General features: G+C 51.4%; 1 long non-coding RNA gene across 1 annotated transcript; it reads left to right on the forward strand.

The window, feature by feature from the left end:
• Positions 1–860: 860 nt before the first annotated feature.
• LOC124240360 (uncharacterized) lies at positions 861–26182 on the forward strand. The gene is made up of 3 exons (XR_006888847.1): positions 861–966; positions 23598–23686; positions 25636–26182. It is a non-coding gene; the product is annotated as an uncharacterized LOC124240360 (long non-coding RNA).
• Positions 26183–26404: the final 222 nt, after the last annotated feature.

The following is a 26404-nucleotide window of genomic DNA, read 5'->3' on the forward strand; positions in this document are numbered from 1 at the left end:
GCTAAGGGGGTGTTGAAGGTCCATTTTCTGTGTCTATGAGGCAATTCGTGGGTAGAGAGATGCAGGTGAGGAGGGAGATGGCGGCCATGGGCTGAAAGTCCCTGGGTGCAAGGCAAGCGGGGCCTGATTTTATATTTAAGGCCCCAGCACATAAAAGTTTTCAAGCAGAGAAGCAACCCCTTATCAGTGGAAAAAGACTCTGGGGATAAAAAATTAATACATCCCAGGGATAGGAGCTCATAATGTTCACGATGATAATGACAGCTCACATCATTCTTACAAATCTCAGAATAAAACTTTCAAGCAAACTAATTTATGCCTAACATCAGTCCTGTGGGTTAGGTACCCTTGTCACACTTCTACAGAGGGAGAAGGCAAGGCCCACAGTCACACAGATCTGCCCTCTCCAAGTCCAGGGCAGTCAGTCAAGATGCACCTCTGCAGATAATCTCTCAGGGGCAAGAGTACAAACTGAGCCTGGATTTCTGCCCTGGATGGGAGTCTGGACTAGCTGCTCTCCGGATCTCATCTAACATTTGAGATTGCAAAATTCTGAGACTCAGCAGCAGGCTGGCTGCCTCGTGGGGCTGCCTTTCTGAGCTGTGGGTGGTCAGGAATGTTTCAGGACCTCCTGGGCCCAGTGGTCCAGGTCAGAGTGTCTGGATTAATGATCCATCTCCAGGCAGAGCGAGCCGAGGCCCTGACGCCAGGCACGGGGCATCGATTCGACTTTACACTCTGAGCTTGCTTTCATCTGAGGCTCTCCGGGTGGGCTGGGGCCTAATAATTAACATCTCTGAGCCCCACAACATGGGTGAACTGGAGGAAGGGAGAAAGAGTCTCTGAGTAGGTCCCCATCAGCCGTGGGTGTGGAGCCTCCCCAGCAAAAAACCTGGGCATGGCTGCTTGGCAGACGACCACATCCCCCCCACAGCTGCCACATCAGTGCTGCCTGGAGTTTGCACAGTAAGTGGTTTTGGTCTCATCTTTGAGCTTCACAACATTTCTATGGGAAAGTAGCACTAGGATGATTATCCTCACTGTGCACATGGGGAAACTGAGGCCCAGAGAAGGACAGGGCATCTCCCAAGGACGGAGGGACTTGGATTAGAACTCAGGTCCCCTGCTTTCCTACCTAGCATCCTTCTAGTGCAGGAGGCCGTCTCTTATAGGGATGTTGAGACCCTCCTGGCACCTCAAAGTGAGGGAAGGTAGGGGTGTGATATGATTTTTTGTTTTACAAGAGAAATCATTAGAGGGATGTTCTGTTATTCATTCATGCATTGGTCTCCAAATACTTACTGAATACCTGGTGCGTCCCAGCCTCTGTGCCTGGTGCTCAGCAGAGAAGATGATAGTCCCTGACATTGAGGAACTTATAGTCAGGGAAGAGGGGACAGTGGGGAGGGTGGCAGGGGAGAGGTGGACATGCAAATACTAAGTTCAGTGAGGTGTCGTGGTGCTTTACTAGTAAATCCATCTAGTTGTACAGAGCACTTTGGGCACAAGGTCCAAGGACGGCATCAGCGAGGCCGCTCAGAGGAGTGAAGCACACATAGCAGCGAGGATGTGATCAGAAAAGACTGCAGAGGGAAGACAGCCCCAAAGTGGAGCCTTCAAGGAGGGCTCAGTGTTCAGCAGGGGAATGGGAGGTGGAGGGAGGGGGTGAGGGTGGGCTCCTCCTAAGGAGAAGGGAAGAATTGATCCAGGCAGAAAGAGAGGCACAAAGTAGCTTGGTTAACTGGGAGCGACGGCGTTGGCTGAAGGGTAGGGTTTGAGTAGGAGATCATGGGAGATGAGGTTGGAGAAATAAGCAGGGGTGGATCAAAACGGCCTCCTGGGCCGGGGTGAGGGACTGAACTGCATCCTGAGGAACTCAAGCTGGGAGGCAAGGCGGTCAGAGCTGCATTTTAGGAGGCTCCCCCCGCTGGAGTGTTGAAGACGTACCAAAGGGAAGAGAGATTCGAGCAGACACATCTGGGAGGCAACAGTGATGGTGACCTGCTCTAACTGGTTTGTGGCCACAAAGGACACCAAAATCTCTTGTCTGGTCTGAAAAAGGCTGTGTGCCGAGAATTTTCTTATATAAAAAAGGGCTCCCCGTGGTTGTCAGCCTGTGCCCATGTCCACAGGTCTGGACCCCTTCCACACTCCTCTGGTCTGAGAAGAAACCACTGCATTCCTTCCTCTCTTTGTACAGGATTCCTCACACTACTTTACTCACTTCTGCGGGTACACATTTTCCCACAGTGGGTTCCCCACTGTCCCATCACTGCCACCAACACATGGTGGCAAAACACCACATCTTCACAGCCCTCCACACCTTAGATGACTCCACATTATCTGGCTGTCCCTGTTCATTCTACGCCAGGTCTGGATTAATTTTAATTGAGCATCTAATATGTGCCAGGCACTGCTAGGCTCTGCAGATGTGGCCTCTTCTCTTGCCTTCATGGGCCTCTATGGTTAAAATCAGAACTCCTTAGGCTATCATTTCCCGAGCCTCTTAGACTGACCTCAGCTGACCTCCATGGCCTCATATACTCCCTCTCTCTTCCAACACTCTGCATTTGTCACACTGAGCCACTTGATGTTCCTTAAATACCCTAGACTATTTTTTCCAAATAGAAATATCTGTTTTTATTAAATGCTAATACATACACACTCTCATTCAAATAGTATCAAAGAAAGAAAATAGAAAGTAAAGATTTGTCCTCTCTCCCTTCCCACTCACTACCCTACAGCTCCCGTTCCCCAGAGATAAACCCTGTTGACATTTGGGTCAATGTCCTTCCAGATCCTTTTAAAAACTTTTTATGCTCTAGCACATCACATTTTGCAAACTCTTTCCTGTCCTTGAAGACTCATTACAATGCCTTATTCTCTCCGTTGAGAAGTTCTCCGTGACCTCGTGGGCAGAATTAGGGGCCCGATGCTTACACCAAACATAGCTCTTGAACCTCATACCGAAACCATCTGTTCACATTGTGCGCCTCCATCAGGTTGAATGTGACTGTAATTGGAGATGACAATCTCTGTGAGGACAGGGCTGTGACAGTCTTGGTCCCTGCTGTATTCATAGTGCCTGGCACACAGCAGGTGCTCAACAGGTGTCTATAGAATATGAGACACACGGATGGATGGATGGATGAGTGGGTTGATGGATGGGTGGATGGACGAATTGATGGCAGGTGGGAACTCCCATGGCATACTCCCTAGGATACACATAAAGGGATAGAATTGGCACTGAGGAGTGGGAAGGACCCCAGCTGGGGGTTAAGGACCTGGATTCCTGTTCTGGCCCTGCCTTCTGCCTGCTGTATAGCCTTATATAGGTTCCTCACCTTCTCTAAGCTTCAAATTCCCTACCTGGAACTGACTAGTGGGGCTGGGTAGTTCCCCCAGAACCCTCCCCAACGGATGCTCCAGAATGCTCAGCTGGCCCTGGCCCAGCACCCCTATTTCACACCTCTGTAATTACCCACCTGCATGCCTTTTATTATAGAGATTGGGGTGAGGGCGGGGGCTCATTAAATAAAGGGCAAAAGGAAATTGCTGGCTTGCCGAAATGACATCGTTGGCATTAACTAGATTAACTTCTGAAATGAAAAGCACACAAAAGCAAAAACCAAAACAGAGCAGGAGACACGGCTTCCGCCAGGGGCTTCATGGTTCCCTGCTTCTGCCTGCCTGCCCCCCCAAACTAGGCCTCCCAATCGATCCTCCCTGGGGAGCCCATGAGAGCCACTTTCCTGCCTTCATACAGGACTTCACTTCAGCGAGCCCAGAAAAATGGCCTTGGGCACTGAGCCCCAAACCAGGACTTGGGAACTCATAGAGCCTCCAGTCTATAGGAAAGACGGGCAGGCACACAGACCACATGCAGAGCGATGAAAGCTGGGATGGGGAAGCCAAGGGCTCGGGGGCCCAGAGTCTAGGGATCAGGAAAGGAATCCCTGATCCAAATGATGAGCAGTTCTCCAGATGGAGCTTCTGAGAATGGCAGTCCAGAGAGGTGAGAGGAAGAAGACAGGGAGACAGGAAAGAGGAAGGCATCTTCAGGCAGCCGTGGGCAGCCCCGCACAGCTGGCCCGTAAAGGGAGGGAATGCCACTGTCTCATTTAGTCCTCCTGTCTGGCAATGCTTCTCACAAGGAACCTGGGAACAGACACTGCAGCAGCCTGGGCAGAGGACTGAAACACAGCACCAAGCCAAGGATGCCAACGTGTGAGAGAGCCCACAAGGCAGCAGCGGGAGGAAGCTGCCACCGAACTCAGTGCTGGTTTTAAGACACAAAACAGAGGCAAGAGGCGGTGATGGACTGAGACTGAGGCGCTCTCCCTGCCCTCGTCAGCAGAAGAGGCAGGTGCACACTGAGGGATGTGGACCCAGCCCTGCTCACTGGTTCCAGCTGCCTCCAGAGGAGGAAAGGCTGAGCTCTGATGCCTGGCTAACTCTGTCACACAGGGAGGACCCAGGTCTTGTAACGATCCCAGAGCATGTGAGAAAAACCCTCTGCCCCAGATAAACCTGGAATCTTCTCTCCCTCACTCCAGGGGTCAGCTAAAGCAAGTCAGAGAAGGCAGAAAACGGGAGAAGAAACACCAGCTTGCTGGTGCCTGCTCTATGTCAGACAATTTACATGCACATTCTCTTTCATCCTCAGAAGGCTCTGGAAGGAGGTATTCTTTTCCCCACTTGATAGACAATGAAACTGAGGCTGAGGGAGCCTTACCCAAATTTTCCAGCTAGCGACTGTCAGAAGCTAGACTGGGCACTGAGGTCTCCCCAGTTGCAAATCTCGGGGTTCTCTCCCCACACTCTCTGCCCTCCAGACCCTGCCCTCACCCGTAAGAAGCATACGGTCTGGTTGTGCTGTGGATCCAGTGACGTCACACTAGCCTGGTAATCTTTGACTAAAAATCATGAATCCTGTCATTCCTCTGAGCTGCTGGACACCAGAACTGTCCAATCGATAGTCCAATGAGGATTTTGAACACAACTTGGATCCCTCGCTCCCCTGATAGGGGCAGTGTGATGTCTTCCGAAGAGTGACATCTAATGATGGAATTCCAGGCACAGGAGAAAAGGGATTCTTCTAGGTACGAGGCCATCCCAGCACAACTTCAAACCTCATCCAGCTGCATACGAGCCCACGCCCCGGCCTGGAGGCCACCAACACCCTTGTGGGTCAGTCCTGGTCAGGATCCCCAGATGCCAGAGTAGGTCACTGGGTATTAATCATTGCCAAGCAGAAGTTAAACTGAAAGCCAGTTCATTAAAGATTAAGCTTCGTCGCCGTAGCCCTCAGGGAAAGGGAGCTTTGGGTGGAGAGCAAGGTCCTGTTCGGGGGGAGGTCACCTGCTGTGAGAGCCTTCCCAGAGCTCCTGTGGGGAGGGGCCGGGGACTAGGTTCTAGTCCTGCCTCTGCTCTGGACCTGCTGGAGGACGTGGAGCAGGGCACTTCCCCACTCTGAGCTCCCATTTCCTCCTTTGATACGTGGAGAAGATTCCACTGGGCTCCTTGAGGTGTTCTAGTGTATGTTGCCCTAAGAATAGTCTATATATGTCTGCTTTTCTCAGTCTATAACATCTCTGTCCCCCTGCCCCGTTGTCCAATGCAAGTTCACTTACTGTTGACAATCTTTGTGGCTATGTAAATCACAATGCCACCATGAGACCTGGAGTGTAGGGACTCACAGCTCTCCTCCCTGTTCCACACACCAGCCAGATACATCTCTGACCCCAGAACATGCCCTCTTTGCTCTCCAGGCACTGGCCCAAGTTGTGCTGCAGGGAGCTCCTCTAAGTCCACTGATCCACAGGGACAAAAATTCCCTCTTTGGCCAATTCCTAGAACCTCCCTTTGGATCATCCCATCCCAGTGGGATCTGCTTAACCGAAGCTTTGCACAGGACCTTCACAAATCTTGATCTGATACCAAGGTAATTCCACAATATATAATAGCCATTCACTGATAATGAACAATCCATGAAATTGAATCATTTCGTACTCTATATGAGGCACTGTGATGGTGTCGGTGCTCCAGTGGTACTCCCAAATGGAAATGGCACCAGATGCATCTGGGTTTGCAACCAGAAATTTCAATTAAGGTGGGACATCTGAAGACAATAGTGGAGAACAATGATAGGTCTTAAAATATAAGGGTACTAATAGGAGAGGGCAGTTGGGGTTGGTAACGAATTCTCTCCTCTCTTTTTCTGTTGCTGTTAACCAGGCTCCTCGTGAAATGATCTAACCACTTCTCTGTCTGTAGGTGGCAGCACTGGCTCCTTTCACTCCCCCAGGGGGACCATGATTTTCACTTGGGAACAAGTCCTCCAAACGATCGGGTAATGCGAGGATAACATAAGAGAAAGGAGCTTCAGAGCAAACATCCTCACGCACTTCAGATGTGAGCACATCTGGCGAATTCACAGCATTTCCAAAGCCTCACTCTACATAAAATAGCCCCTTTGGGAGTCTAGCAAGGTACCACAGATCACCAGTAACCTTCTAGAGAAGTGTTGCGGTGTCCCTGAAACTTGAGGAAGATTGCCCAGAAGTCCACCAGTGTCCACAGAACCCGCTGGAAAACCCTTGTGTGGGAGCACAGCAGACAGACAGCTAGAAGACAAAATTCTGCCCTCTGAGCCTGTCCCGCACCAGCCTGGAGCGGGTCACCCGGGGCTGCTCCCCTTAGGCATCACCCCAAACTCCTACTTGCCAAGGGCTCACTGCGTGCCAGGCAGGTCGCTAAGCACATTCCCTGTACTGCGCCATTTACGCCTCGTGACAGGCACTCTTACTACCCCGCCCGACAGACAGGAAAGAGTGGATCCAAGAGGGTAACTTCCCAGAATATGCAACCACCACATTGCACACATGGAGAAACTGGAGTGAGTGGGAGACTCTTGCTCAAGGTCATGTGGCAGATCACGGACAGCGCAGGACAAGGACCCTGTACACGCTTAGAGTGAAGAGTTTGCCGAAGCAGTGTGACAATGCGGGACTGGGGACCAGAAACGGGGCTCCAGGCTCAGGACGCACCCCACACCTCCCCCGAATAGTGTACCCACCCACTAAGAAAGTCCTGGGGGGGAGTCAGGAACGCTCCTCAGATCCACTGCCAGCTCTGCCCTGAACAAGCTGTGTGGCCTCAGGCATGTCCCTTCACCTTTCTGAGCATCCGCACCCTCCCCCAAGTGGGTGGTGAGTATCTAATTAGATAGTGGCAAGAAAAGAAAGCTTTTAAAAGTATAAAAGCTCTCTTGGAGGTGTTATTATTAATTATTATTGTTATTGTCATCATCTTTCATGGTTATTAATGACCTGTTACCTGCTAGGGATCTGTCATCCAGGAATTTCTTTAAGCCCTTCTTGAACCTGTTTATATTTCCAGTCACCAGCACCTCCCTTGCTTTTGATCCCCAGCCCCCAGCCCAGGGAGCTGCGGGCAAACGCCTCTGCCGAGGGGCTTGGGTTTGAACAGGCTTTCTCAATCTCTTTTGTGGGTTCCATCCTGGCCAATCGGATTCAGTACAACACAGCCTCACTTTCTCCTCCAAACCCCATTCATACACCCAGGTCTGTGTTAGGGATCTCAGGAAGAAGGACAGAAAGATATAGACCTTGGCTTCTCAAATAGTCTGCCTCAAGCCCAGAAGCCCTGGGTAAGGTAGGGACTTAGGACTCCCTCTTAAGTGCCTGTGCTGGGGCTGAGAACAGGGTCCAGACCCCACAGCCCCAGACACCACCCAAGAACCAGGGCACCACCTGCTCTCAGAGCCCATTTTCCTCCTCACTCCAGAGGCAAAGGACTGGGAGTCCTTTCTCAAAGACACTCGCGAGCCAAAAACACAAAGCAAATTCAGTCAACTTTGCTGCCTGCTCTGGGATGAGCTCTGCAGATTTCCAGTTGAATCAGACGTGGTATGATCCTACCCTCAAGAAGTTCACAGTCTGATAGGTGACACCAAGGCATAGACGTCATCTTGCAAGGCGAGGAGAGGTGAAGTATTGAATAGAGGATTTAAGAAAAGCGGTTTAGGGGAGGGCCCAACTAGCCATGTCTGGAACAATCAGGAAAGGATTAATAAAGAAGGGACTTTTGAATTTAGGTGCTAAAGGATGGATAGGAGTTTGCCAGGTGGGGAAGGTGGTGAACAGAAGGGAAGAATTTCTGGAGCTGGGAGAACACAGACGCACAGTGTTCAGGGAATAGAGGTGGACTGGTCAGAGGACAGAGGGGTTCAGTGGGGTGAGAACTGCTGGGGAACGGTTCTGCCCGTCACTGAGACTGACAAATGCCCTCATTTCCTGATCGTCGAAGAGCCTTGTTCACAGTTGAGTTTGGGTCCCATTGGAGAACTCCCTGACTTCTCTTCGGTAAAACCTTTGGATTGCTTGGCTTGTAGAGAATGCAGAAGCAGCTGGGCATCAATATATTCCCAACCTTGGGCCAGTGTTGACTCTTCCCCAAGTCTGTGGGCTCAACGTCCCAGCCAAGGAGAGAGCAGTGCACGTGGAACCCAGGTCTCCATCGCCAGCCCCGCCCCCCCACCCTCCTGCTCACTCAATCCAGCTGGAGGAAGCTGCAGACAAATTCAAGGTGATTGTAACAGTAGCATTTGCAGGCAAATTATACCCCAGGAGCTAATTAGGAAGGGATTGGGGCCCTCAGTCTTAATTAATATCTAGTCCCTAACAACTTAATCCCAGGTGAGATCATAGCAGGATCTCCCCCAGTGCCGAAATTCTTTCCTCTGACAAATCACCTATATAAATACATATATTTTAATAGCAGCAATTATAAAGTTCTCTGCCAACTTATGGGGCTGTTTAACATTCCTGGATGGAGGCCACAGTTTTTTCTCAGGTCTCCTCCCTCCCCACAAGCGAAGCCTAATGAATAGTCACTCTTTTGTGGCTCTGCGTTCCATTTAACCAATATCTCCAACCCAATGAGTCTTCGCAGGGAGTTAATAAGCAGTCTGGGAGGACTGCCTGAGGAGGTCCACGAACCCGATCGTTAACTGCAAGGCCTAATCAGCATCTGCTTCCCACCCAGAGTCCCCCACAGCTACACAGCCCTGGTCCCCCCAGTAATGGATGGAAAATCGGCGATTTCCTGACAGTTAGCAACCAATTTTCCACCAATTAGAAGAGAGATGGTGGTCTCTGGAGGAAGCTGGATGGCTCCACTGCACAGAGCTGGGATTGGAAGAGAGATGATCCTAGAAGCACCAGGGAGCCCATAGCCGGGTGGGTGGGGTGGGAGGGGATCACTCCCTCCTTTTCCCTCCCCTGCCTCCCCAGGTCAGCAGAGGCTTTAGCGGTGGAAGGCATCACTGGGGGACAGAGGCTCCACCATCGCCATTGGAACCCTTCTCATTCAGTGACCCCGTTACACAATAAACCCACCCTCTCTCCTCCAGGGCCAGCCCAACGGGGGCTTCTCTTCCGGCTCTCTCCTTGGGGCCCAGACACTGAGAAATCCCTCCAAGGCACTGTGTGTGGAGGCAAAATGAGGGCCTCAGCACAGGAGCTGGACAGCCATGCCTGGAAATCCTCAATTCATCTCTTTTCAGCTGCAGGTGACCTTGGGCAAAACATCTAAATTCTCTGGACCTCAGTTTCCCCGTCTGTTAAATGGTGCTAGTCATAGCACCTACCAGATAGGAAGGTTATGAGATATGAAATATGAGATATGAAATAATGTGGGTAAAGCACTTTCCATCACACATCGTAATGCTCAAAAGTAGGCCCTATTATCATTCTTACTATTAGTATTATTTTCATAATAAATGATAGTATTCTCAATCTTAATCACAAAGGTGCATCAGGTGTTGTGCTAAGCAGGATGAGAGCCCCAGACATCCATGGACATTTCTCCAGTTCACTGGCCCCGCCCCTCATCCTCTCCCCACTGGATTTCGGCTAGTCATCTCCCTCCGGTCTCACACCCGACACAGGGCCAAAGCCGTCTTTCTAAAGTGCGGACTTGACTCTGCCCATGTCTCTGGCTGGATTCAGACCGTGCAGCGGCTCTCACAGCACAGCTTCCTTTCCTGGGCCTCACAAGCCTCGAGCCATCTCTTCACTGCTGACTCCAACTTCATCTCTGCCTACTCCTGGCCCTATTTCTTCTCAGCCCAAAACAGAACTGCTCTTTGTGGCCACAGGCCTTTAGCATAAGACCCACCTCCCCAGAGGATGTGAGGATTCAAGAACACAAAAAAAAGAGCTTCGCACACAGTAGGTGCACAGGAGATGTGTCTCTCCCCTGTTCTCAGGCCAAAAGGGGATTGACAATGCTGCTGACAGGCTTTTGAGTCCCGAAAGAGAGACAAAGTCACCTCAACATCACTTGAGCATTTATTGGACTTGATTGTAGTCTAAATTCTCGGGTTATCTGTCATTCTCACCTGGTCATTGTAACAGATTCAGACACGGTGTCTCCCTCAGGGAGCTCGTCTGTGGGGAACAAAATAACAACAGCGACTATTTAATGAGTACTCGCTCTGTGCCAGGCGTGCTGCTGAGAAACTTTACGCGGTTATCTCATCGGATTATCTAATTTGATCTTCATAAGAGCTTCAGGAGTAGGGTGAATGTATAATTTATCATACAAAACAAGACACTTCTGGGAGTGAAAGGGAGTACTATTAATAATTACACAGGACAATAGGCATAAACCAGGACTGTCCCAGGCACGCCAGGACAGATGGATGTCCTGTCTCAAAGATGTATTTCTTTATTCTAGAAACGAGGGAATGAGAGCCAGCCTGATGGCCTGGTGGTTAAAGTTCGGCATGCTCTGCTTTGGTGGCCCGGGGCTGGCTCCCAAGCGTGGATCTATACCACTTATGTGTCCGTCACCATGCTGTGACAGTGGCTCATATAGAAGAACTTACAGCTATACACAACTATGTCCTGCGGCTTTGGAGGGGAGAAAAAACGAGGAAGATTGGCAACAGATGTTAGTGAAGGGTGACTCTTCCCCTGTCAAAAAAAGAAAGAAAGAAAGAAAGAAAAAAGGAAACGAGGCGCTGGGAGGTTGAGGACTATGTCCACACTTATATCACGTTTAAGAGCAGGGCTTCAAACCAGGCCCTCTGACTCCGAGCACATGGGCACCCACAATGAAGATCCGAGGTGAAACAGAACGTTTCCTAAGAGAAGAAGGGAGAGACACGGCTCCAGACTGAAAGCTGAAGCAGAAAGAGAGGTGGTAAAAGTACAAGGGTTGCTGGCGAGGGGGCGCAGTTGAGCTGAAGGCGGTGGACACTCCAAGGCGGACGGGAAAGGGAACTGGGGATGGGCAGCATACAGGAGGGCACGTGAGATGGACAAACAGGAGGAGGCAGAGAAGGAGAGAGGAGCTTGGAGAACAGCAAGGAGCTGGAGCCTAGGTCGGGGTGGAGAGACCTAAGTTAGAGCCGTGGCTGCAGACACAGGTGAGGGCTGATCACAGAGGCTCATGAATGCCAGGCTACAGGAAACAAGGAAGAAAGAAGGGCTGCTTGGCCTGGCCCCTGCCTCCTTCACATGCTCAGTGCCCTCTCCTCCCTCAGGGGAAACATTCACCCCACGGTCCTCTATGAGCTTCAGATTCTCTCCTTTTCCTTTTGGATCCACCTGCCTCTTTCAAAGCAGACTAGAAAGCCTGGGCCTCAGGGTCCCCATCAGAGAAATGAAGGGGCTGCAGAGCTTCTTCTGCCCCTTCCTTGGACCAATGTTCTAGGAGTTCTCTAGATGTGGGCAGGGTGGGGCATAGCGACCTAGCCACGGTCACCGGGCAGAGCTGGGGCTCAATAGGCGTCCCCTTCTCTCAGGCTTTGCTTGTTTCTCAGACCCCTCAGTCTTGCCCACCTGAGCCTCCCACCACCTCCAGCTCCTTTTCCACACAGCCCAGCAGCCATGATGTTGCTTTTCCAGAGGAGGTGCCTGGGGGAGGAGGTAGGTGTTGGGGTCAGAGCTGCTGATCTTGCAACTCAGGCAGTCCCTGGATTCCAAGCTCTGGAATTGGGGCGGAGGTTATCTCATGTCCATCCTGGGAGAGACTCCAGGTGCTGCAGCCTCAAGTCTGGGCAGGTAACGCTCCTGCCGGTGGAGAAAGCCCACATCCGTGAGGCCAGGCTTGAGGAGCCTCCAGGGGTGCCTCTGCCTCCTGCACCCCCTCCCGCTGCACAGGCAGCTCCGTCATGCATACGACTCTGCCTTCCTCAGCCCTCGGAGGTCCCTGCACCACAGTCTGGCCAGTCCCACTCACCCAGCTCCAAGCTCTGGGCTTGCCATAGAGCAGGGACAACACATGTGGCTAATGGTGACCCTGCTCTAGTCTCATCCCTCTGAGCCACCTCCACACGTTTGCCAGAGGGATCATTCTAACAGAGCTGATCTTGTCAGTCAGTAGCTCCTCAACAGCAAGAGAAGTGTTGGAGCATCTTCACACGCAGCCTGCGGAGACCCTCCAGATCCAGGCCCTGCTCATCTCCCCAACTTTATCCCCTCCAATTCCCCCATGTTCACCCATGCACCTTCATTAAATCACTCGTCCATTATCAGATAGGTCCTTCTTCATGCTAAGCCCTGTGCTGGCTGCTGAGAATCATTCCTAAGATGATTCTAATACCCAATTCCACTGTCCGGGAGGGGGGCTTCCCACAGCACCAAGCAATTCTCCAACACCAGCTGGGTGTCCTACAGTTCAACTCTGACGATATCTACCCAGAGATAGCATCAGATTCCAGAGGTTAAGGGTTCAGTCCCACAAGACCACCCTCCATTTCAGACACCAATTATAAGTCCAGGTTGTTACCTCTGTTTCTGACCAACTGGTTATACATCAGAGGTTCCCTCCACGGGTTTGATTAATTTGCTAGAGAGGCTCACAGAACTCAGGAGACCTGTTTACTCACTAGATTACCAATTTATTACAGAGGATATTAAAGGATATAAATCAACAGCCGGATGAAGAGATACATAGAGCAAGGTCCCAAACAAAGGAGCTCTGTCCCCATGGGGATTGGGGCCCACCACAGTGGCACTTGGAAGGATTCTTGTTCCCCAACTTGGAACTTCTCTGAGCCCTGTCCTCTTGGGTTTTGGTGGAGGTTTCATTGCATAGGCATGATTGATGAAATCATTGGTCGTTGATGATTGATTCAACCCCTGTCCCCAAAAATCAAGGGGTGGGACCGAAAGTTCCAACCCTCTAATCATATGTGGTTTCCCTGGCAACCAGACCCCATCCTTGGGTGCTTTTTGAAACTCACCTCATAAACATAAACCCAGTTGTGGTGGAAAGGGGCTTGTTATGAATAACAAGACATCCATTTCACCTTTATGGCTCTGAAGGGATTTCAGGAACTGAGGATAAGAGACCAAATATTATGACAAAAGATGCTCTCATTGCTCTTATCACTCAGGAAATTCCAAGAGTTTTGGGAGCTGTGAGCCAGGAACCGTGGACGAAGACCAAATATATGTGAGAAATATATTTTGGTTATCTGAATGACCAAATATATATTTCTCGTAAATCACAATATTTCGTTCCCCATTTTCCAACATCATCATGCTGCCTAGGCCTCCCCTTCCAGCCTCCCCTACCTGACGTACCCCTGTTCATCCTCCAGGACCCAGAGCTGTAGCCCCATCCCCACCCTCCTCCAGGCTCCCAGCTCTCTCATCACAGTCTCTTTAGATGTCTGTTCCCTGCATTAGATTGGAGCTTCTCAAGGAAAGGGCTTGAGTTTGAGTCACTTCTGTGCCTCTCACTGAAAAATAAATTTGTCACCCTTCCCAGTTCCTATGTCCCTGGACCTACATTTTTCATTATTTCATCGCCCCCTCCACCGCCCCCTTGCCTACTGGTAGACCTTAGGATACCTGTGTGTGCTTTAGAGAAAGATGTCCCTTCTGTTGGACGCAGCCCATGTCATAATGTGGTCTTGTGAGCAGAGCACTGGTCCCAACTTGCCCTTTGGCCAGGCACCTTGGTGCAGGACACACCCAGATAGTCATATGCATCATTCTCAACGCCCGTCAAGATGCCCAGCCAGTTATATTTGGGGGAAATACCTTTAACTCACAGTCACACTAGCATTAGGAGCTAATGGACCTCCTGCCGGCCCACTGTCTGCTTCCTCTCAAAGAAAATGGGTATGGGAAATTATGAAACAATCGTGAGAATTGTGCATGTTCTGCACACCAGTCGGAAGGTATGTATGATGGGGCCCTTTCCAGCTTGCTGCACGTGCCACCACTTCAGCAGATGCCGCCTTCCCATTGGAAGGACTTTCAGCCATTTCACTCTGCTTCTTTTCCCTCTTTAGTCTTCGTGTTCTCAGCTTGAGATTCAGCCTCAAAGCTCCCTTCGCAATCTTCTACACATTTGCACACACAAAAGCATGCACACACACACACACACACACTCACTTCTGTAATTATTCACTGAAATAGGCTCTAGGAGTTGACCTCCAGAGAAGCTGACTTGCCAGAAAAAGCAAGGTCCTGAACCAAGGTGAAAGATAATGGAGAGTGATGTGAGTGCTCCTGAGCCCTGCCATGGCCAGGTGCACCTGGTGTTCACTCTGGGACATTAGGCGGTAGGGCTTGGTGGGACCAAGGGAGCCCAGTAGAGACACGATGGAAAGCCTTGCTCTGAGAGAAAGTAGCTCAGAGAAGAGCAGGCTTTGGGTAGACCAGATGTCTCCATCCCTCTCAATTCTCAGGGCTCTTGTGGCAGAAGGAAGCAGATGCCGATGCATTCTGGTACCCAAAGAGAAGAACTAGAACCCCCCCTGGCTGACAAAGCGGGCAGGTCTGTAATCAGTCACAGGAGGCAACATGTCACAGAGATGTGGGAGCAGATGCTGGATGGCTAGTGTTCGGCTGCCCTTGAAGACTTTAAGAAGTGAACGTCACTTTGTTTCATCGTCGAGGATTCTGTGAATCTAAGACTCCAGATTACTAATTATTGTTTCATCTCATTACTACATCATCTCAAGACTTTTTTAACTCAGTGATTCAAAAGTGCTAAGATTTTTTTACTCCCTGACTCTGGAACTTGAGAAACTTCGAACTGTAAAATTATCTAGGAGACACGGTCATTTGTGTGAATTCCTTGTAAAAGGTGTTGAGCACATGCTTTGCACCAGCTACTTATTTAGGCACTTTGCATATATTATCTCATTTAATCCTCACAGCGTTCCTGTAAGTTATATACTATTATTATCCCTATTTTTGAGATGAGGGAACTGAGGCACAGAGAGGTTAAGTGAATTGCCTAGGATCACACAGTAGTATATAGAGAGCCTATAATCGAAACCTGGAGTCTATATTCTTCACCACTGTACTAGGCTGCCTCCCTGTGTTATATAAGGAATCTATGCAGGCTGATGGAGGGGCGCTGGCCCAGCCCAGAGCTGAGTTATGGGTCCTTCTGAGATTCCCGCTCAGCCCACCTCCCCCAACCCATCTGAGGCTCACCCTTTTGGCTGAGGAAGCTGTGCGTCTCCCTTCCCCTTCCCACCTTTCCAAGAGGTGCTCCCTCCACGATCTCAGGTTCTGAATTCCCCAGGCAAAGCCAGCCACGTTCTTTGGGCTGGGGTCCAAGTTTATTTAAGAAGAGGAAAATGTTATTATGGAAATTATAACAGCTTTACGAAACAGAGCGTCACTGTATCAATCCAGGGCCACAAGAATGCTCATCAACTTAATAGCTTCCTGTTGGGAGCCTTTCAATCTGTGCCTGAAGCTGGCAGGCATCAGGGCGCGGGAGTGAGGCCAAGCAACTGGGTGACACTGCCCCCCCACCCCAGGCCCTCAGGATGAGTGACAGAGCCCACGGAAGGGACCACAGGGCACCCCACCCTGCCTCTTCATGCCCTGCAACTCTGAGCCAGACAGCAGCTCAAGTTTCCAATTTTCAAAAGCAGAGCCCTGGTGGTGGTGTGCGTGTGTGTGTGTGTGTGTGTGTGTGTGTGTGTGTGTTGGTGTGTGTCTCAGGTGGTGAGCAGGGAGGAGATGGCTGGGCTCCTCCCCCCACCCACCCCATTCCACATCCTCAGCCTCACTCAAGTACAAACAAGGCTGCGGATGCTCAGACCTTCTCCTCAGATCCAGTGCAGAGGGTCAGAATATAGGTCCCTGATGAGGAGAGATCTTTAAGCAAAGGACTGCTTTCTTTACCTCTTGACGCTACGGAGAGAGAAGGCCATGGGCTTTAATTCTTTTTATCTCTCTCTTTTTTTAAAAAAAAAAAAAGGAAGAAGAAAAGAAAACCATTAAAGTGAAATTCCTGGGGTGGGGAGCAGCCAGGAGTCTGGCGCGTGTCTCCTCCCGAGTAATTATCTGGCATTTAGCGCCCCTCTTCCCAGCGCTTGTAATTAGCAGGGAAATTAAGATGCTGTCATCCTACCTCCCAGCTTCTCTCTGCTGTGCCCAAAGGCCTGGGGAGAGGCCTGGAGAAGGGGGGAGGGGAGCAATGCAGCAAGAAGAATTGAGATTAGACAGCAGGACGGGCTTTCAGCTGAGAAGGGACAGTTGACAGGGGAGCGGAGGAGGGTCCTCTGGGAAACACCCTCTGACACCTCCAGTCACGGCCATCTCTCATCTCTCTGGATTCCTGGAGCATGTGCAGGCTGGACCACACCCCTTCGCACTGGATGATATCCTGGCTTTGAAGAAACGGCTGTGTTCCAGTGAGGTCTCCTTGCGTCCACCAAAATCTTCACAGAGGCATCTTCAGTGCTCACCTCTGTTCTGGACCCCGAGGACAGAGATGACTCAGACCCACCCAGAGGTATAGATGCTACCCAGGGAAAAGATAGGGCATTTGGGGGGCACAAACAATACAGGTTTGGAAGTGACAAGAGCTGAGAGAGAGAGGACCAGTGCTTCCATGATTCAGAGGGGCCGAGTGAAAAGTGAAAATCATTGAAATTATGAATAATTTCAAGACAGCAACAGCAGAAAATTAAACCAAGTAGGGGGCGGGGCTCTTCTCAGTGTGGGGCCTTGTGTGACTGCACAGGCTGCACGCCCATGGAGCTGGCCCTGGAGGGAGGCCAGTGTGGGTCTTGCTAATCAAGGAAGAATTCTTGGAGGAAGCAGCGTTTCAATTGGTCTGGTTCAAGAGGTCAGTATCGTTTAACAGGTAAAGTTTTCTTTGCCTATCTGGTCAGTTTTCTCATCCTTCAGGAACTCACTCTATGCCCCCTCCTCCAGGAAGGCTTCCCTACTAACCCCAGGCTGAGTTAGGACCCTCTGGACTCTCACAGACCCACTCTCCCACCCCCTCCAACACTGAATATCTCTAGAACACCAGTTTCACTCCATTACAGATGACCTGTTTAGGAATCTGCCTCTCCCACTAGCCCGTATGCTGCCTAAGGTCAAGGTCTGTGCTTGTTTGTTTCTGCATTCTTAGTGCCCCACGGAAGGCCTGGACAAGGTAGGCGTTCGACAGTGGTAGACAGACTGACTGAATGAACAACGCCGGAGGGAGCAGCTTGGGCAAAGCCTTCCTTTGCACTTAGGGAACATGAGGGTGAATCTTTACCCGTGAGGCTGAGAAGTCAAGTGGGCTTCAATCAGGAAGGCCCTAAATGACAAGCCAAGGGCAGGGCGGTCTCTAGGAAGGTTTGAGCTTTGCAGCTCGATCTGTGTGTGCTGTGGAGGATGGACTAGCGGATGATGGAGGGCAGGGAGCAGTAAGCCTGGCGTGAGAGCAGTCAGAAAGCTGTTAAGGGCGATCCAGCAAAAGGTTAGGGCAGCCTGGACCAGACCACAGCCATGGCAATGGAGAGAGAGAAAGAGCTGCACATGCGCTCTGCAGCCAAGTCACCCTGGTGGCAGCAGTGCTGGGTCACCAGCCAGCTATTCCAATTATTCATAGAAATCAGCTCATTCCAGGGAGGCTCAGATAAAACTCCGCACACAGTAATGGATAGGGAGTTCAGAGCGAGGAGATAAGCAGAGGCCCCGAGTGCGGGTGATCAGGTGGGGCCTTGCAGGAGGGGGAGGAGGGGTAAGAGGTTATCCAAACATCCCTCAAATAGCAAAGGCTCAGAGCCAGTCTGCCCGGCTGTGACTGTGGAGGGACACGCAGGCTCGTCCCCAGGCATGGCAGCCAGGGACCTACTGGTCCTTGGGCATTATTCCTAGCAGCAGGGGAAACTGGATCCCTCTTTCCACCCTGAGACTCCTATGGGAGGGCAGGTGCCTTCTGTGTAGGTCTGGGGGCACGAGGTGAGGGCGTGTCGCCGGTAGGGAGCCTCTGAGGCCATTTCTACCCTGACTCTCCGGCTCCTGAGTCCATGAATCACCACAGCGGCATCTGTCTGTAGGGTCAGGAAAAGCATGGTCTGTTCTCCGGCCCTGGGCAGATGGTGTGGCAGACAGAGAGGGGTTGTCTACTCACTTTGAGCTGGGCCAGAAAGCCTGTGTCCCCATCCGCCTTAAATCCCTCCGCACAGGCTGGAAAGGGACCCGCCAAGCACCCATACTGAGACAAGAGGGAAAGTGGGAAGTGGTGAGAGAGGTTTGCCCAGAGGAGGAGAAAGAGAGTGAGAGAGCTGGGGGCTTACCAGAGCAGGGCAGGAGCAGGACAGGGGACGCCCATCTGGGCGCTCAGAGGGCGAAGGAGAGAGAGACACTAACGATGAATGACGGATCCCACAGAGCACCTGCCCCCGGGTCAGGACTCTCCTAGATGCTTCATCTGAATTAACCAGGGTCGCCCTCATAACTGCATCTTATCAAAGAGGAAATCAAGGCACTGGGTTGAAGTAAACTTCCCCAGAGTCACACACTAGAGGAGGAGGAGCCGGACTCTTGGACCCAGGCAGACGGGCTGCATTTTATCACTGCATTGAAATGATCCCCCGTTTGCACAGGGCTTGCTATATACCAGGAACCAATTGCACTTGGCCCCTAGGAGGGGTTATCATCCTCATTTTATAGATGAAGAAGCTAAGGTTCAAAGAAGTGATTTGCCCACAGTCTCACTTCAGGGAAGAGGCAGAGCTGGGTTGGGAACCTGTACCTGTCTCAGAACTTGCTTGCTCACCCCAGGCTCTACCAGATGGGGCTGTGCTGAATGGACTCTCAGGAAGCAGGCGCTGGGGCATCTCCAGGGGAAGGCAGACCCTGAGGCCCCACGCGTCCCACCCACTGGAGGTCAGCCCAAGAGGCCCATCTGCCGACACTCAGGGCTGGGAGGAGATAGCGCTTTTATCTCTGCTGAGAGTTCAAGAGTTTATTCCCTCCCGGGCAGTGGGGAGCCTGTGCCCGTTCTTGGAGGGTGTCCAGTGACAGGCCAGATTGGGGGGGTGCTTCCTCCCCTCCCCCCAACACACTCCCCTCCACACCCTACCACCCCCAGAGGACAGCAGGAAGCAGCTTGGACCAAGCCCTTGAGCACGGGCGCTGGGTCCAGTGGAAAGGACCTGCTTCGAGCACAGGCCTGGGTACCAGGCAGCCAGGGTGGCCAGTGGGAAGAAAAGTCTGGAGTCAGGCACACCGGGAGGTGGGTGTGGTCCTGGCTCCACCACCTTTTAACTATGTGACCTCAGACATAGTGCTAACCCTCTCTGAGCCTCAGTTTCCTCCTGTGAAAAGCTCAATTTTCCTTTCAATCTTGGAGAGTTGTTGTCAGGCTTGAAACAAGAAGATCATGTATTTCAGTCATTAACTCACAGCTAGGGCTCTAAAGTGACGCCTCCTTTCCTGTGTGCACCTCGGGAATTTGACTCCAGTCAATGAAGCAAAGTCCGCTCCAGTGTCCCAAAGACGGAGCGAATGGGCTCCCCCTCCTCGGGACTCCTCATGCTCCCACCCCTGCAGAGGATGCAGACTCTGAGCCTGGCACCCGGGGCCTGCAGGGGTCTAGTGGCTACCTGCCTCTGGGCCTCGTTTCCTGCCTCCAGCCCCCCAGGTGACTCATTCTTCCTGAACAAAGCAGGCCCTATCTTCACCCCCAGCACATCCTTCAAGGCCCAGCTCATCGCTGCCTCCTCTCAAAGCCGCCCCCAGATGCCCCAGGGAGAGTGAGTCACTCCCTCCACTGTGCTCCCACAGCTCTGAGCTCCTTCTGCTTTGTGTTGTGGGTATAGATTTGTGTATTGGCCTCCCCAGCACACTGTGAGCTCCTGCAGAGTGGGGGTCTTTGTCTTCTTACAAAATGCCTGGCACAAAATCTGTGCTCAGTAAATGTTGCTTAATCGATTCACTAACTAATCGAACAGAATATCCTAGAATCAGCACATTTCAGAGACAGCAGAGCCTTAAAGATCACCTAGTCCAAATGCCTGTTTTTCTAGATGAAGAGGCCAGGAGCTGGGGACAGTTGGGGTTTGGGGTCCAAGGACAGGCCCAAGGTCATGCAGTGAGCTTTCAGCAGAGGAGGCGTTACAATGCAGCTTTCCACAGCGCGATAAAGGCAAAGCCAGTTAGTTCCAATGCACAGTCAGACAGACCAAGACCCATCAGTGGCTCTCCACCGGCCTCTGGATAAATTCCATTTGTTATCCTGGCTCCCTAAGTCCCTCTGCGATGTGGTCCCAGCCATCCTCTCTCCCCTTACTTCCGGACGCTCCACACTGAGGTCACACTGGACATTTCCAGCACCCAGAATGCCTCCTTCTCTTTTGCTCCCAGGCCTTACCTGCTGTTTTCTCAGGCTGGAACACCCACCTCTTTGCACAGGACACTCTCCATTCCTTTGCCTGGGCAAATCCTCTAATCCTTCAGGTGCAGGCCTAGATGTCACTTCCCCTGAAAAGCCCCCTTTGTCCCCTCTTCTTTAGCCCCCTGTGATTCCATCTGTCACAGGACACTGAGATTGTCTGTTTGCATCTCTTTACAGTCAGAGACTGCTGATCTTGTCCCCGTAGTGCCCAGCCCAAAAGGAGTAAATGTGAGCAAATGAATGCAGTGTAGGGACTGGAAATCCCGACCACAGGACATACCGGTGGTCCCAAGTTCGCTCTGGGATGTGTGCAGGGAAAGGCAGTGAGCCTGGGGGAGGGAGAGGCAGGGCATGCTTTAGGACCACCGGGCAGAGGCAGTGGAGGGAGTGTGCTCCCCACAACCCAGGGAAACCATGTCCTTTATTGACCTAAGCCCTCCCTTCTTTGTCTTTGGTCCAATGACCTTTGTTATTTCTGGCAAAGCTTTGAGTCACTGAGGAAGAAAACCCTTGGAAAAAATAGGCCAGCCCCAAAGACCGAGTGAGCCCTCACTGCCCGGCCTCCCAGCCTCTGGCCGGCCTGGTGGGCCTGCTCTCTGAGCTGGGCTGGAAGGGCATCTGGACTTTGCCAGGTGGAGGACGGGGTGGCCAGCCAAGGTGGAGGAAAGCGCATGTGCAGAAGCTCAGAGGGAGTGTGGCTGGTTCAGGTAACAGTGTAGAGTTTGGGGAGAGGAAGACAGGAGCCTAAGGGGTGAGCAGGAGTTTGTGGGAAAAGCCTAGAATGCCAGGCTAAGAATCTCGGACTTTGCCAAGAGTTCAATCCTTTTGCCAAATGCTCATTGCCCTCTCTGCACGCAGGCCCCACCTAGAGTTCACAGTGTGTGGGGAGAGAATAAACTCAGAATCCAGTGTGAGAAGGGATGTGATCATGGGGACCACAGAGGGGCCTCTCCCCAGCCTGCCTAGGAGGGCTTTCCTGTAGATGAAAATCGAACAACAAACAAGACTGCATTTTCTTCCTTCCTTCTTTCTTTCTTTCTTTTTCTTTTTTTCTTTTTCTTTCTTTCTTTCTTCCGTTTTCTTTCTTTCTTTCTTCCTACCTTCCTTTTCTTTCTTTCTTTGTTTCTCTCTCTCTCTCTCTTTCTTTCTTCCATCCTTTCTCTTTTCCTTTCTTTCTTTTCCCCTTTGCTCATTTTTGCCTTCTTTCATTCAATTTTTGGATAAATCATCATTAAAGAACTACTCTGCGTCGACCACTCCGCTAGGCCAGGCTCTATGAGATGAATCAATAGGCTATGGCCCTGCTACATGAACACTACAGTCTAGTGGGCAGACAGACATGATACAGATGGTCGCACTGTATACACACATGCTCACACAAAAGAACCACAAACCTGGAAAGGTCCACAAAAACAGAAATATTTAGTGCCATGAGTAGACGTAGCAGACCTGCGATCCGCAGGATGGACAGGAGTTGGTCAGGCGGACAGCATGAAGCGCAGCATCCAGGAGGAAGGAGTAGTGCACAGAGGCTCGGGAACAGGACGGAGAGTCATGTGCTCAAGAAAACAACAGACAAATAAGCAAACAGAGGGCCAGGGCAGCTGGCCTCACTGAGCACAAGGGAGAAGGGCACCAGATGGTCCTGGAGAGGCGGGGGATTGGTCAGGGTCCAATCAGAGAAACGGAACTGCTAGGAGTGACAGGGATTTATGACAGGGGTCTGAAATGCGCTGTGGGAGGTGGTTTACCGTCTGCCTGAGGCTGTCGTCTGAACGTCTGATCCTGGGGCCTGAAGTCGCCAGGGCAGCTAGTCGAAGGGGAAAGATGTGAAGATGGAGTCCTGAAGCTCTCAGTCCTCCAGAGCTCCTTCTTGGCGTATGCCAGTGGCTGCAGAAGTGGGGGCCCTTCACCGTGGGGCTAAGCACTCTCCCTAGCCAGGAGAAGCTCCAGGATGGTAGGGCAGGTGGAGGAACCGCAGGACAGTTGCTTCCCTATGCCAACATGAGCGACTGCACCAGGGCCTAGGACCCTACGCTGCCCTTCTGAGTGTAAAACAATACGACTGCGCTTCCACTTCCTCCTTCCAAATCTCCCGCAAACACTCTCTTGCACTTCTTGCACACCTGGAATATGCAGTGAAGGGAATTCTGGGAAACATAACTCCAGCATCGCTAACCTGATACACCACAAATCCACCAGAGGTGGGCAGAGGCCAGATCCTACTGGGTCTCGTTAAGCCTAGCTGATGTTTTAAGAGCAGTGGGAAGCGCTGCTTGATTCTAAGCAGGGAGGTGGGGGTGGGGAATGACATGATGCATCTTATATTTTAAAAAGTCCCTTTGGCTGCTGTAGAGAGTGACTTAGAGAAAAGCAAGATGGAGGCAGGGATTCCAGATAAAAGTTTCCTGAAGGGATCCCGGCAAGAGAGCAGGGACGTCTAGATTCAGGGGCAGGGGGTGGGGTTGGCAGCAGAGTGGGAAAGAAGCAGGTAGATAGGACTGACTTAGTAATGGGTTGAGCATGAGGGTGGGAGAGAGGGAAGGTGATTACCGGGGATGACTCCCACGTGGCTGGTGAAAGTGTGTACTAAACTGGGAGGAACTGGAAGAGGGAGAGGTCGGGAGGTGGGAGTCTGAAGGAAGGCCGAGAGCTTGATTTTGGACAGATTGAGTCTGAGGTGTGGCATCCAGGTTAGGGTTATTGGGTAGGATTTGGGGTCCAAAGAGCAGGATAGATCTGACTGTGAGAATATTCGAGAATAAATCTTGTCTAGGTAGTATCCTACCTGTGAGGTAGGAGGAAGGCGAGGTCCACTGAGGCAGAGGGTGTGAGACAGAAGAGAGAAGAACCTCAGAACCACCATGGAATTTTAAGACATGGTCCGATTTTCATTTTAGAAATATCTTTCTGACTGCAGTGTGAACGACCGTTTGGAGGGTGATGCCAGAGGGAGAGAGACCAGGTCTTGGTGACCAACTAACTTTAGGTAACTAAAACATCAAGTTTTGCTGCTTTAAGCTATGATTATATTGACTAAGAAGGCAGAATTATTTAGCTCCTGATGACCCAAAGTTCTGACTGCCTGTTACAGTATGAGGTGGGTGCTAGCTGGATAAGACCCATTTCCAAACCTACATGAATGAAACTCATCCAAGGCCGTACTAGTTATTACTATTTTAATGGATGTCATAAATTTAACTGCTAAAAAGATGCCGTGGATTTGTAAAACAAAACCATTCAGAATGTAGAATTTATGGGACACCAAGGTCCTGCTGACTTCGCCTCCTCAAAATCTCACAAATCCACTCACTTCTCTCCATTCCCATTTCCACCACCGCAGCCCATCCATCATCATCTCTCAACTGATTCACTGAGCAGTCTCCCAGCTTGTCTCCAGGCTCTCCCCCTCCAGTCCATCTTCCACACGGCATCACTGCCATCTTCTCTAAGTACAAACCCAACCATGTCATTCCAGCTAAAACCCTTCACTCGCTCCCACAGCCTCTAGGATAATGTTCAGCCTCCCCTACATGGCTCCAGACCCTGCCTGATCCTGGCCTTCTCTCTCTTTGCATGCCCCACACTCCTCTCCCCAACTCTTCCTACCCCTTGCTCTTCATCAGTCATGCACACTCAAGGAACAGCCACTGCAGGTCTCAGAATGAGCCTTGCTCTCCCCCTACAATAGGCTTTTGTAGGCGTTGCTCCTTCTCCTTGGAACATGCCAGTTTCCTCCCTGCATTCCCTTGGTCTAGCAAATTCCTGCTTAGACTTCAGTATCCTTGTCTGGCCTGACCACATCTGGATACCAGCCCCCTCACCCGCACCATGCTGCCATAGCCCTTTGTGGGCTCCTGTCGGGGAATATACCCTCCTGTGCTGTAATGCTTGTCTCTTTCTCCTTAGATAAGACAGGGGCCATTTCTTCCTTCCTTCCTTTCTTTTTTTCCCAATTTCCAAAGACTTTAACTGGCAAATATGTTTTAGAAAAGAAAGATTGATTCTACTGCTTCCAAGTTAGTGGAATGAAAAGCTGTGTCCAGGGACACATCGAGTGGTGTCAAAGGGACTGCTGCTTTGTCCCCCTGTTATCCATAGATCCAGCCAAAAGCAAAAGACTTGTGGTCACCAACCCTTCAGGCTTAAACCACAGGCTGGTTTCCCTTTCAGCACTTTTTACTGAATCGCTGTGTGAATGATGCTCCTGCCAAGTTGGATGCGGAAGTCCCCTCAAATGGTGCCTGGTTTAGATTCCACTGGATTGGTCTCCCCAGGCGTCACTGGCCCTGTCTTCCCCAGATTCAGCCCCTCCCAGACCGTGGCCACACGGGCCCCGAGCTCGTGTGTTTCTCCAACCCCGGGAAGAACGGGCAGTCTTTCAGGTCAGTGCACTGCTCTTCAGGCGTTCCTCAGAGGCTGAGCAGCTTCAAGGCCACAAGGCAGAATCCCTTCTGCTGGAAGCACTTGACCATCCTGCCCCCCAGCGGCATGCCCTCCAACTTGATGGCAATGAGGATGCGCTCCAAGTTGGCCGTGGTCCCAGAAGACGGCAGGGCAAGCGGTGGGTGCACTGTGGGGCCACAGCTGAAGGCCTATACCTCAGTGCCCAGCACAAAACCTGGCATGTGGTAGTTGGTCAAAAAATGTTTACTAAGAATCAAAGGGATCTTTGTAGAGCTTAGATGGGAAAATTTGGGAATATTTGGACCAATCTCAATGAAAGTCAGAGACAGCCATGCTTTCCCATCTCCCCACAGAGTCTGCCTTGCAAGAGGATGACAGACAGGTATGGGCTCCATACCACAGCCCCATCCCAAAAGCAGAGCTGTCTTCATGGACCCTGAGCCACACAGAGATATGGAGGGGTGCTCCCCTTCTTGCTCTCCATACCAAGGCCACACTGCTCTGTACCACTGCCATCTTCTGTCTCCACAGGCTGGGAAGGCCACCCTGCCCGGCTGGACCCACTCCATGCAGGATGCCAAGGGCCCGCTCCACTTTCTCCACAGACCAGAGGAGGGTCTGGGGTGCCCCTCTCCCCTCTACTGCAGCCAAACGGAACCCCAGCTGGGCCTGGAGCCAGAGAGATAAGAAGATCCAGTCACTCTCAATTTCCCACAAACTTGACACTCAGTCCCCTTTGCAGAAAAAACAAATCACCTTCCACTCTTGAGCTATCGGGAAATCACAGTGTCTCAGAGTCACAGGGACCCTGATAGAGCACCGAGTCTGACCTCCCTATCCTCCGCTCCCCACTCAGCCACTCATTGTGCAAATGGGGAAACTGAGGCACAGAGACAGGTGAGGGCTTGATCAGGCCCACACTGAGAGTCAGTAAGAGAGTTGGGGTCATAAACCCAGGTCTCCTGTTCCTGGCTTCATATTCTTTCCAACCCCCAGGTTGAATAAATACCTGAGAGTTCATCGCTGCACACATGAGGACCTGCTGCACTCTCACTCCGCTGGCATACCTCCTGTGACAGGGGGCGCAGCACCTCCAGGCAATCTAGACAGCTCTCAGTGTTAGGAAGGCCTTCTCCACCCTGAGCCTGAACCGCCTCCCACCCCCTGGGAACTTGTCTGGGGACTCACAGGGCCTAGGGAGATTCATGTGGAAGGAAAAAATGGATAATACTATATTCCTTGGAATTCTCTGGGATGGGAGAAGCAGACTGACAGCCCTCCTTCCTGCAAGGAAAGCTGT

The sequence above is a fragment of the Equus quagga genome, chromosome 5 (assembly GCF_021613505.1).
Source record: "Equus quagga isolate Etosha38 chromosome 5, UCLA_HA_Equagga_1.0, whole genome shotgun sequence".
Classification (NCBI taxonomy): Eukaryota; Metazoa; Chordata; class Mammalia; order Perissodactyla; family Equidae; genus Equus; species Equus quagga.